This window comes from Pelodiscus sinensis, chromosome 4 (genome assembly GCF_052426305.1).
Source record: "Pelodiscus sinensis isolate ZL-2025 chromosome 4, ASM5242630v1, whole genome shotgun sequence".
NCBI classification, from domain to species: Eukaryota; Metazoa; Chordata; order Testudines; family Trionychidae; genus Pelodiscus; species Pelodiscus sinensis.
In genome coordinates, this window is record NC_143055.1 from 49,763,923 (window position 1) to 49,775,729 (window position 11,807).

Sequence of the window (11,807 nt, forward strand, 5' to 3'; positions counted from 1 at the left end):
GTTCAGATTTTTTTTGTGCTTGCATTACTCTTTGGACAGATTCCAAAGAAAACAATTAAATGTTTTATTTTTTGCAAAAAAAATTGCATATTTTATGGTTTGACTCTTCTCTCACTTACACCAGAGTAATTCAGAAGTAACTCTGTATTAAGTAAGTTATACCAGTTTGGTAAGAAGTGAAGCAGGGACCCCTGGCTGTAGTCATAGTCTTTCAGACTGGTTTGGTTTCTTCAGCATAGGCTCCTTTTTTCCTCTCCTTCCATATTTCTCTGGACAAAGCAGTTTTTAAAAAAATTTCACAAAAATCCTAATGAAATGTTTGTGAAATATGATTGCATATAAAGCACTTCAGTGGATGTGAAAACCATAGTGTAGTGTGTATTGCTTTGTATCTGCAGCAGACACACACGGCTTGATTCTGCTATAAGAAGTAAATTCTGAACTTTAGAGCAGTTGCTGCAGTATAAAATTAGTGTAAGGAAAGGTATGATTTTATGACTTTATCACCAATGTCTGAAAGGTGATTATACTTGCATGTGATCACAATGGAGTTATTCAAGATTTTTAGGGTACATCTACACAGCATGGCTATTTCATGATACTGTAAGGATCTCGAAATAGCTACCCCGCGTCTACACAAGCTGCCTTTTATTTTGAAATATTTTTCAATATAATGGGTGCACTATTTTGCCATCCCGGTAAACCACCTTGCACGAGGGATAAGGAATGGCTCGAAATAGCGTGGTATTTCAAAATTTGGTGCTGTGTAGACGTGCCAAATTTCAAAATAGCCTATTTCCAAATAGATTCAAAATAAAATATGCAATTTGCCTAGTACAAATTACATATCTTATTTTGAGTTTAGGGTGTTGTGTAGACACACCCTAAGATCAGAATGTGTCCTGCTCCCCACAATATTCATTTTTTTAAAATGAACAATATATCAATTGTTCTTTACTGCTACTGTTGTTTTGTTTGCACTACTGAGCTAACATCAGAGTCTAGTTTTTTTTATAGCTGGTTGTAGTTAATTAAAAACATGGGTGATCAAAATTATGCTTACATGCTGTAAATAACATTAATAGGGCAGGTCTTTAGTTTTTGGACAAAGGCATACATTGTCTGAAAATTTCCTTTAAACTGCTGAGTTCGTAAAAGTAAAAACCTCTTTGGAACCATAACTACTGCTGGCAATAGCACAAAAGTTCATGTTTAGTGTATTGATTTTATAGGCATGTGCTCACACCTCCCTGTGGGAAATAGTCACATTCCACAGAAAAAAGAACATGGGATGTCAAACAAGATGATTTCTGAAGTGATTCCATATTATTAAATGTTTGATGCTTATTAGGGATGAGTGAAGTATTCAGTATTTTGGATTCTGACTATGACCTTTGACATCAATATTTCCAGGAAAATTAGGGGAATGAAAGAAGACAAAAATAAGGGGTTTGAAAGAGTAAAAATAAGTAAAGTAAGAAACATTTTATGTTCACAAAATAAAAACATCACTCACGCATGAAATTAAATGCATTAATTCTTCATATAATTGTATGATTTTGAACCAGCATAAGTTTCAGTATTATCTAATCTGTATGTTCAAAAATGATGAGTGAAATCTACCAAAATAATGGGATTATTAAAATAATGATTTTGTAAAAAAAAGTGGTATCTTTATTTGCCTTTTTTGAGTCCTTAGACTTCATCTTTTCAAGCTTTTCTCTGCAACCATGAAGACTAGAACCTTTCAGTGTTTTTCCCCCAAATGAAAGCTGAGATTCTCATGTAATCACATGACTTAAGAAAGACATCAAATATTGCAATACTTGTGATATAATCACAAGTTGGCAACACATAATATTATGTGGCCTTTACTAATAACAAAGAGTGGCTGCATTTCCTGGTATAATGCACAAAGATGTTATTATTGCTATTGCTATTAATTGTTTCTTTCTTTTATTACAGTAATCACTGATATAGCATTATAAATTAACATGGTACGTATGAACAGAATAAATAATATTCTCTGCCTCAAAGAGTTTATAATCTAATTGTCCCTTTTTTGCATTCATTGTTGTACAGCTGTCCAGAGCTCTCTGAAAGTTTGAATGCATGTCCATGAAAGCTAGTGTTAGCCCATTTGAGCAATAAGCAGGAATGTTTCCCCTCCCCAACACATAATAAAAAAGCAAATAGGGGGACTGCCTTGAGATGTTTGGAGCCCTAAGCAATGGTTTAATCTGTTTACACCTAGTACCAACTCTGTACCCGTGAAGCACTATTCAAATCCTAATTAAGAACACCTCCAGAGTGAGTGCATAGCATATATGAAGTTGGCAAACACATCCTTTTAGGAATATTTTGTCTGTAGCATTTTGTGTTAAACTTGGAAGTTTTAACTGTTCTTCATTGTCATACTGTAGCTGTAATGATGGAACCGCAGATTATAGGTCCATTAGGCCCAATTCTATTCTGATTTTTGTGCACGGAACCACATCCATACTCCCTATATTCTGGTGTTGTGCAGAGACCCCCAGCTGAACAGCTTTGAAGTTGCTCTGATCTCTGCACTGGTCCTCTGTGAGTTCTGAGAGAACAGCAAAAGCATAATACTTCCTGGCAATGCCCTGGACACGGTCCCAATCTGCCTTGTGCCTCAGAGGTGGGTATGGAGCTCAGACTGAGCCCTTTTGCCAGGTCTCCAACAGCTGGGGAAGCCCACGGCACAGGAAATATTCTATGTTATGGACTTCTGGTTCTGTGTCCCTGTTCAGCCTCTCCCATTTTTTCAAGCATTTGTATAATAGAGATTCAAACTGCTGGGCATAACTCCAGCTACACCTCCAAGGGAAGTTTCATTAAAGACAAGAACATGAAGTTTATCATGCATCACTTAATTATGTAGGACTTGTTATGGGCAAACAAAACTAGAAATACACCATTCTTAAAAAGCAAAGCAAACCTTCCCCTCCGCCCCCTTGCCCTCTCCACAGTCCTTCTGACTATCTGTGGAGAAGTGTCCACATTTTTACCATTATTGTATGAAATGGGGCAAAACCAGCACCATCTTGGGCAGTGAAATGGACAAAACAGCTGGTCACAAAGTGGCAAGACAACCACTGAAGCCTTACTTCTCAGAGCTAGGGTCAGTGGAAACCTTTTCCCTCACACACAGATCTGACATTTTTCTCCCCAGCTGCCAAGGATGACTCCACTAACTGGTCATTCTCATTCTCTTGAGCATGATTCCTCAAGCACAAACAGACCAAGAGTATGACAATTCCCTTTTGCCCTACAGCTCAGTGGAGGAGAGTTACATTCACTGTAGCATTTTAATTGATATTTTAATTATTTAAAATAATCTGTCTCCTCAGGTGTGCTTTGGCCAGCTGGAGGCAAGAGACAATAACAACACAGACCATACAGTACAGGAGATAGGCTGGGAATGCAAAAGAAAGAGGAACTAATATGAGTACAGTATTTGGAGTTTCCTATTCATTTTGATGAAAGGTCGCAGTATTGCATGTGTGCCAGCATGTGGTTCTGTGAAAGGCTATAAGTCAACTGCATTTCCATGCCTACTTATAAAGGATTCCAAAATGGTGTCTCTTAGCTGCAAGCAGGAACTGCAAGGTTCTTCTGGGCCCTCCAGGAGAAACTTAAAACATCTGGGAAATATTTCCCTAATGTAGGTGAGTGCTCTCATTCTGTTGTATAGGGCAGTACAGGAGAATGCCTGTGTTCTGCAATGTATCTCCAGTAGCTGGTTGCTCTTACTCTGTTTCCATTGTAGGTATTATTGAAAGCATTTTGTATAATTGAAATGCCTTTCTGGGTTAGTCCCTTAGTTTCCCCCTCATTGGGCTTTCTCTTCCTTAGTGAAAGGGTAGCCGAGGCACATACAACTACAGTTTAGTCTCACACTTACGTCTGCAAAGTTTGGGGTACTTACTTCACTTCGGTTATGAAGAACTATTTACATTGAAACTCGTGACTCATAAAATTAAGTTTATAGATGATTTTAGTCAGGCTAAATAACAGTTCCCAGAGGATTTGAAGTTTCTGTCACTTATTATTCTTGTGTTCCTCATTTTGGGTCTTTAATCACATTTGAGCCCCAAAAGGATGAAATGCATGGATAGACTTAAAAATAAAATTATAATTTTTCCTCAACTTGTGTCTGCAGTGCATGATTTTTAAGTAATTTATAGAGAGACACTAGCCATCTAATGTAGCTACCTTTTGTGGTGTAGTGTAAGTTCCTTGCTGGTTGCTATGCTTGGACTGTGGGTGACCCCCATGGGCAGCTGTCTGTAAGCACGGCCCAGCAGGGGGTGCCTTACTACCCCAGGGCAGTGGCTAAAGCCAGTTCTACAAGTTAAGGGAAGAGGCTGAATAAAGGAACTGGGAGGTTGGGGGAAGAATCAGTCTTGGGCTGGAATCATGGAGGAACCAGTCTAGGGAGAGGGCTGGGATCCAGGGGCCTAGGGACCCCATTTTAAGGGTCTGAGGTATCCTGGTCCAGACTCCTGTAAATACATCACGTCTATGCTGTGCTGTATCCTGGAGAAGCAATAAAACCCTTCTATTTTACCAGCTGATGGAGTCTGTTCTTGCTGCTATGGGGGTGCAGGAACGGGGGAACCCCGACTGTGTTGTCACACCCTTGAAACACAAATAAGGATCAGAGGGCATATCTGAGACATGCACGAAAACAAATTGGGTTATTTGGTGGTCATTTAGACCATGAACTTTCAAAACATAAAATCTTGCATTTCATTGTTCTGGTTGACGTTTTGGTTGGGAGGACCTGATACAGATACAAGACTGATAAATTATTGCTATGGCAGGTGTCACCAGTGATAAAGCAAATATTTGCTCTGGGGCGAGAGGCTATGTGGTGTTAGTTTGGGGTTTTGCAAGATTCTGGATAGGGAGAACCATATAAATAGCAGGGCAGTTTGCTCTCTCCTTTAGTTCTTGGTTGGACACAATTCTTGAAGCAGAGTTGCCCTATGGGAATGAGGCATTAGGCGTGAGCTGAGATTATTAGGGGAGGACCCATACTGTTTGGGACCACCTCTGTTCCATATATATGAAACAAGTTACACTTAAAATATAACCAATCTCCATGTCCCTGATTTCTTCTCCAGGAGGAAGCTGACTGAAAGTCCTAGATGTTAGTGAGAAGGTCAGTTTTATATTACCATTACTTACAATTTTACTAGTTCCAGTATGGATTTGACCAGCGAGGAGTTTGAGACAGCAAACACACTAATACTTTGGCCAATCCTCAGACTGTAATGAATGCTCAGCAGGAACTGCTTTCTGTGTTTCTTAGCCAACACAACCCACAGAGCTCAGAATTCAGCCCTGTTCATCTCCACTCATTTGTAAGTGTTTTTATTCAAGCACTCCTGGCAGGAACCTATGTCCACATAGGAGGCTTTGTTCCATGTGGTGACTGACCATGCTTTTGTCACACATTTCAAGGGAAGCTGATAAGAGGGTTGGTTACCTTTGTCCCTTGCTTGCTTTGATGCATCCTGAAACTGCTATGGAGTACAAAAAATTGGCAATTTATAACTTATTTTTTATCTGTTTGCTGCTCCCCTGCTGTGTCTTGCCTTATTATTGGATCTTATTATTATTTATTTAGTATGATTTTAGCAACTTCTTCCATAAAATGTAAATGTGAGGAACTGGGACAGCATTTTATCATCAAAAAGGCATCAGAGCCCCAGAATCAGTGCTTTAGCCAAGTTTTTTAATGTGCAAAAGTAACACTTTACATATCCTGGTATTGGGGGGCTTGAGGAAGGAGGGAAAAATGTGCTTCTATTATCACAGCATGTGATATTTTGTCAAACTTATCTGAAAAGCGTATTCAAATTGCTAAATTGAGCAAATGTGTGAGAGATCGTAAGAAAGTGCTTTCACACTGATTTGTTAAGAAAGAAACAATATGAAAGTGAGCCAGGTGGTTTTAATTTCAGTTGTAGAGTGGTGATGTGATTCAAACTGGAAGAGAATGAGATGGAGGCAAGTTATAGTCAGAATAAGGGTTGTAGACTCTGACTATGGTTTTATTCAAAACATGATATTCTGGGTGATGATTGTAGTTCTGTGAATTTATTGTATAGCATTCTGCAGGTGGTTCAGATTAAACTGATCTGTAGCTATGCCACTATGTCATGACAAATGGCACTCCCAGTGTTATGACCCCACATGGACACTGCTGTTACAAAAGTGTATTCAGGTGGAGCTTTGCTGTTGGCTTTGTACATATTTCACATTCTGGTGATTTAAACATCAGAGAATGGGACAGGGATAGTGAGGATTTTCTCATTACAGGTAATAGCAATGAGCATTGCACAAAGTACAGTGTGTAAATATATTAGGAGACTTTAAAAGGTAGTATAGGTTTTATGGATTCCCTTCATTTATTTACATTAAATTTTCATGTGGCCTTCATTGCTACTAGATTCAGAAGTAGATTCTAATCACTTGTTGGGAGCATTTGCAGGGTTTCTAAACACACCTACATTCCAAGATCTAACATTTCGATAGTATCATTCAGGACAGTTGCGGCTTCCACATCTCATCTGTGTATTTTGAAAAAGGAAATCACTCATGCTAAGTCTCACATGCCTAGCCTTTTAATACTTAAAAACTATCCCATGTACTAATGTATGTTCTAAATCAGTATCTTCTAAGTCATCCTGGAAGCAGAAAAAAATGCAGAGTATTTATCCTTTTTTTTTTCTTTCCCAATTAATCTTTTCCATTACCTTATTTGTGTAAACACAGGCGTGTTTGTCAGGTGTATGAGTGAAAAAACTTTGGGCACCTGTAATGAAGAACCATTAAGTGTACAAAGCTACCAGTCACGTGAGCAGCAAAATGACTGAGATAAGATGTGTCTTATTGCATGTAACTTATGGTTTACACATTTAAACCAATACCAGTATATGTGGTGATTAAAATGGAAATAACTTTAATTTTGGTGGCTCATCCATTTTTGTATGTGTAAAGTAGAGATGGACCAAAGCCAGAACACCACAGCCATCTCTAATTTCCCCCTGCTCAATCCCCCCCAAAATCTTTCAACAACATAATTTTATGGTATGGATAAAATTGGGTCCAAACCACCCTCGGCGATGTAGATAAAAACAGAGTACAAAACTAAATCATCCTGACCTGGATTGACCATTTATAGTGATGAAATGTAACTTTTCAAAAGTTGAAGAAGGCTTAAAAAGTTAGAAGGTAGCAGAATTACACCTTCATTTTTCCTTTTGACAGAGTGACAGAGTGACAGAGTTGGAAAATGTTTGAAGTTGGAGAAAAAAGAGCAAGGGAGGGGGAAAAAAGGGAAAAGTGTGCATGGGGGGGATTATATCCAACCATGGAGTTATTCATTTTAGTTCACTCGGTGAGGGAAAAAGGGGAGGAGAAAATTTTAAATGTTTTTAAACAAGTATATTGTTTAATCTACTATTTGAAATCTGAGAAATCTTGATTTTTGTTTCTACATTTTGACCATACTTAGACAAAAGTAAAGCATTTTATCTCCAAGGCTTTCTGCCAGAACTTAGGTAGTCTGAATAATGTGCACATTTCTGAACAACCAATGGTTTCATTTTGCACTCAATAACCTTCTTGCTCTTTTCAGTGGAAGCTTATGGTGCTGGTTAGCCTAATGGGCAGCAGTTACTCCTATTAGTCATGACAGAGGGCCCAATTCAAACTTATTGTAAATACAAGCAGCTTCATTGACTTGGATGGATTTGCTCCCATTTATGCTAGTTTTGACTCTGGCTCAGAACCGTTTTGACATGTAATTGCATTATTGTGAGGGAGATAAAGGCAGCTTTCTTTTCTCCTGCCGTAATCATCTTCTTACTATATATATATTTTAGAAATGTCTGTCTCCTTCGTTCAAGAATTGGTAAGAGCTAGGACCACCAAATTTGGTATGCAGCTTCCTCTTACCATAACTTAAAGCAAGGTCAGGGTTTGGTTGTGTGAGAATAATGGGATGTTCATGGAATTTGATTTTCTCATAAAATGGAAAGGAAGGGGTCTAGCAGGAGGGAGCTATACTGCAGAATGACCACAGGGGGCAGCAAATGGGCCAGAGATGGAACTGGGACACCTATAAACCCATTGGGCTGGGAGGAGTGGAGAAAGGGACAGCTATCAATCATATGTTACAGAGAGTTTGTCTGTTTGTCTGCATGTCTGTCTGCCCCCAGCTGGGGGACATGCACCTCTCCCTCTGGTGTGCCTGTTGCAGCTGCGGTGGCCATGGACAAGTGTGTCTCACCTGGCCTGAAGCTTCTGCAGTGAGAAAGGGCTGAGATTGTCTTTTCTCCCTGGGTCAGCCTGCATATTTCCAGCCCTACCTTATTCCTTTTATTCCTAGCCCCACCTAAGCAATGATTTCAATAAAGGAAAACAAAACTTATTTGAGTTGAGGACCTGAGTAACACCTGGTAATCTTCCTGTACCCAGTAAGTCCCAAATAGCAAAGCCATTCTGGGTAGCCAACAGCTTGATGCACCTAAGCTTCCTTTGCTCAGAGCCAGCTTGATGTTTCTTTCTGTGGGTTTTCTGCTTATAGTCGCAATGCCCTGAGGGCCTTATCAAGATCGGAGTTCCACTGATGAGTACCTATATGTGGGGCTGCTCTGAATGTAAATGAGACAGAAAATGAATGTCTTGAAGTGATAATAGTAGAGAGGAATGTTATCCAGAACAATGACTATTTTGGGTAGAATTAGTTTTCATGTTTTAACCGCAGTGTTTTAAGAAAAGAACAGTAGAATTCAGTGTTCCTGCAAGGTCCACATAATTCATTGGGAATAATGCACTATGAATGTGTTCCAACAAACGTGTGTGTGTGTGTGTGTGTGTGTGTTTTCTTCAGTCTAATTGTAGAGATGAGACTATAGGATGGAAACACTATTCTTTTTATAAGCATATTATTTAGTTTCTTCTGTAAGATTAAGAAATCAGTGGTTGTAATCAACTATTCTGACTTTTCCAGAAGCAATCAGTGCCACTCTAGGTCCTCAGTGTGTGGGGGAGAAGGGGGGAGAGGAGCAAAAAAAGAAGCAAGAAACTTCTTGTAGTTCTTAGCCCTCCTGAAAGCGCATACACCAAAAGGCTATGAAGCTCCACATAAGAGTTGCTCTGATCATAGGCTAGTAGAGGGGCTGTGCAGCCATGTTTGTCTGTGCATGTTGGCATGCACAAAACTGGGCTCAGTCTGGTGAGGAAGATCATTTCCTGCAGATCACATTTCTGCAAGGCCTGCATAGTTCACTGGTGATAATATACCATGAATGTGTTCCAAGGAACATGCCTCCTTGTGTGCGTTTCTGTTTCTTCAGCCTAACTGTAGAGATGACAATCAAATCTGTTTTTGCTGGCTTAACTCCTTGATATATTACAAGTGGATTCTTGCAGACTTTGCAGAAATACATTATGGACTATATTACTGTCCTGAGAGTGAATGGAGATCTGGAGGAAGAGGGTGACTGAGAGGCTACAGAGTCCCAGAACTCTTGCTCAGAGGCTGCTTTGTGCCAGGCCACATTACTGTGAGCTTGCCCTGAACCCCAAGCTCTTCCTGAATGGGCTGACAGGGAAGCCAGTGATGGGGAAGCTGAAGTGAGGGATGAAGTACAAGGGCTACCTGGTGTCTGTCAATGGCAATCTGAACATGCAGCTTGCAAACACAGAAGAATACATAAACAGTGCATTGTTTGGACACCTTGGTGAAGTTCTGATAAGGTGCAATAATGCCCTGTACATCAGAGGAGTAGTAGAAGAAGATGGGGGAAATGAGCGAATAAGATTGTATATTTGTGGAAAATAAATGTATGGGTTTTTTTTTTCAATTTTTAAAAAGGATTACGGTTAAGGGCAAGGCGTGGAGTATGTCTTTGCAGTGGCTCTTGTTTTGGCTTTGGAATTTGGTTTGCACTCCATTTCTGGTATAGTTAATTCACATTTCTCAGCCCCCAAAAGTGCTTTCTGTGTGAACATGTTCTTAAATGCTCAGTCCTGGGGTTTGTCTCTCATAACTGTGTTAATATCTAGTTGCGCTAGTTTGTCAGGTCTTATACTCTGGGAAGCACCTTCACATCTGGTCTCCTCTGTCCCTGTTTCAAGTTGAGTAATTGATATATCCTAACTTCATACTCTCTTGTCTCCCTCTCCCACTGCAGCCCATTTGGCACCCAGTTCACAGAAATGCTCCTCTGCTTTTGCAGTGTTTCCTCCAAACTGATTTGGTGCCCTGTTTTAGAAATGTTAACAGGCTGCTTGAGAGCAAGACCAGAGCAGAATGCTGAGTGAGAATGTCAGCAGCACCTAGCTGAAGTAATCAGTGGGTGAATGGAGTCTTGGGTCTGTACTGTGCTTGTGAGCCCACAAGGCCTTGTTCACCTGAGTTGGAATCAATGCCAAACTGCTCATTGTAGCTCTGTCTCTCTTGCTGGAGCATTTTGCAAAGTTCTCCCCTCCCCTCTGACCTCTTCCTCTCCACACATCCCTCCCTCCCCCCACTCCATTTACAAAACTTAACTTTAGTATTTGGGAACTCTGGTCTGCTGCCACTTTTTTTTAATTTGTCTTTTATTAAAGTTCAAGACTGGATCACCTGAGAGCTTTCAGCATCACTTTTTTTTTTTAAAGGATTCCTTTATCTTGGTTTGCCATATGGTTTTGGTTTAAGCACGAAATGGAGATCGATAGACAGCTGGTGATGTTTTGAAATAGCACGTGTTCTGGGACAGAAAAACCTAGAAGACATTGATTCCCTGCAGAAAGGTTCTTTACATACAGCTGCAGGGAATTAGTTGTAAAACTTGGGAAAAATTAAGCCAGTATACTGACCTCATTAGGTCATTTTAATTCATTTCTTGTGTCTGACTGTAGAAAAAGCTGAACAATGACAGAGGAGATTGTGCACTTAAACAAGTGACATAAATAAGAGCAATTAAAATAAGAGTAGTATTCACTTCATAGCTGGAACTGGTGGAACTGGCCCTAAATTACCATCTCTACCTCTAAAGCTAGATGACCTGAACAAGGTTTAAAATGCAAATAATTACACAGTAAATACATTGTAAAAAAGCATATTGTCTGAAAAGATGATTGGTTCGCATTTTACAATCTGTGCTGAAGCCAAAAATGTAGCTTCTAAAAAGCTATGGAGAAATTAAAACTGCAGAATGAACAAAAACATTTCAATATTGTCCCTGGTTTATAACCCAATCTTGTTACAGGTGAAAGCGAACCATGTAAGCTCAAAAGAAAGCAACTAATTTCTTTCAGAGCCTGGGGATTACAATTGTATAGCTCAAATACCTGTGTGCATTGTGTCAGTTTCAAGGTAATTGCAACTCTGTGGTCTATCCCAGAAATCCCCAGCCAGCTCTCCAGCAAACAGTTGTCTCTTAGCAGGGACTTTTTTTTCTGGCTCCCTTCTGATCAGGGGTTTTTAGGCCATGCTATCACATTATTTACACTGTAATATCCACAGCAAACCAATATTAACCGATGGCCATGTTCTCGGCAAGAACATATTGCCAGCAGTTACCACACAACTCCGATCAAGCACGTTTATTCTTAAGATAAAAGTATTTACAGAGAAAAACGTAATAAAACCAATAAGCAGGCTTAAACATACCAGGAATCAGACATCAGTCTTCTGGCAGCCCTCATAGGCAAAGGACTGTCCAATGCCTCTGTAGGATTGTCCCCCCTCAATCAAAATTTCATCTCTGTTTGCT

General features: G+C 39.7%; 1 pseudogene; it reads left to right on the plus strand.

Annotated features, from left to right (window-relative positions):
* Positions 1 to 9,520: 9,520 nt before the first annotated feature.
* LOC149524511 (small nuclear ribonucleoprotein F pseudogene) lies at positions 9,521 to 9,886 on the plus strand (annotated as a pseudogene).
* The last annotated feature ends 1,921 nt before the right edge of the window (positions 9,887 to 11,807 follow it).